This window comes from Juglans regia, unplaced genomic scaffold (genome assembly GCF_001411555.2).
Source record: "Juglans regia cultivar Chandler unplaced genomic scaffold, Walnut 2.0 Scaffold_12793, whole genome shotgun sequence".
Taxonomy (NCBI): Eukaryota; Viridiplantae; Streptophyta; class Magnoliopsida; order Fagales; family Juglandaceae; genus Juglans; species Juglans regia.
Genome location: NW_023343209.1, coordinates 1 through 209, shown reverse-complemented (window position 1 = coordinate 209; position 209 = coordinate 1). Strand labels below are relative to the sequence as shown.

The 209-nt window shown below is 55.0% G+C and overlaps 1 non-coding gene across 1 annotated transcript; it reads right to left on the bottom strand.

Annotated features, from left to right (window-relative positions):
• On the bottom strand, positions 1–152 carry LOC118345046. The gene has a single exon (XR_004798726.1). It is a non-coding gene; the product is annotated as a 5.8S ribosomal RNA (ribosomal RNA).
• Between the last annotated feature and the right edge of the window lie 57 nt (positions 153–209).

Below are 209 nucleotides of genomic sequence, written 5' to 3'. Positions count from 1 at the left end.
ACCCAGGCAGACGTGCCCTCGGCCGAATGGCTTCGGGCGCAACTTGCGTTCAAAGACTCGATGATTCGCGGGATTCTGCAATTCACACCAAGTATCGCATTTCGGTACGTTCTTCATCGATGCGAGAGCCGAGATATCCGTTGCCGAGAGTCGTTATGTATCATGGTAAAGATGTCACCAACAACGCGCACACCGTTTCCGGGGCGCCC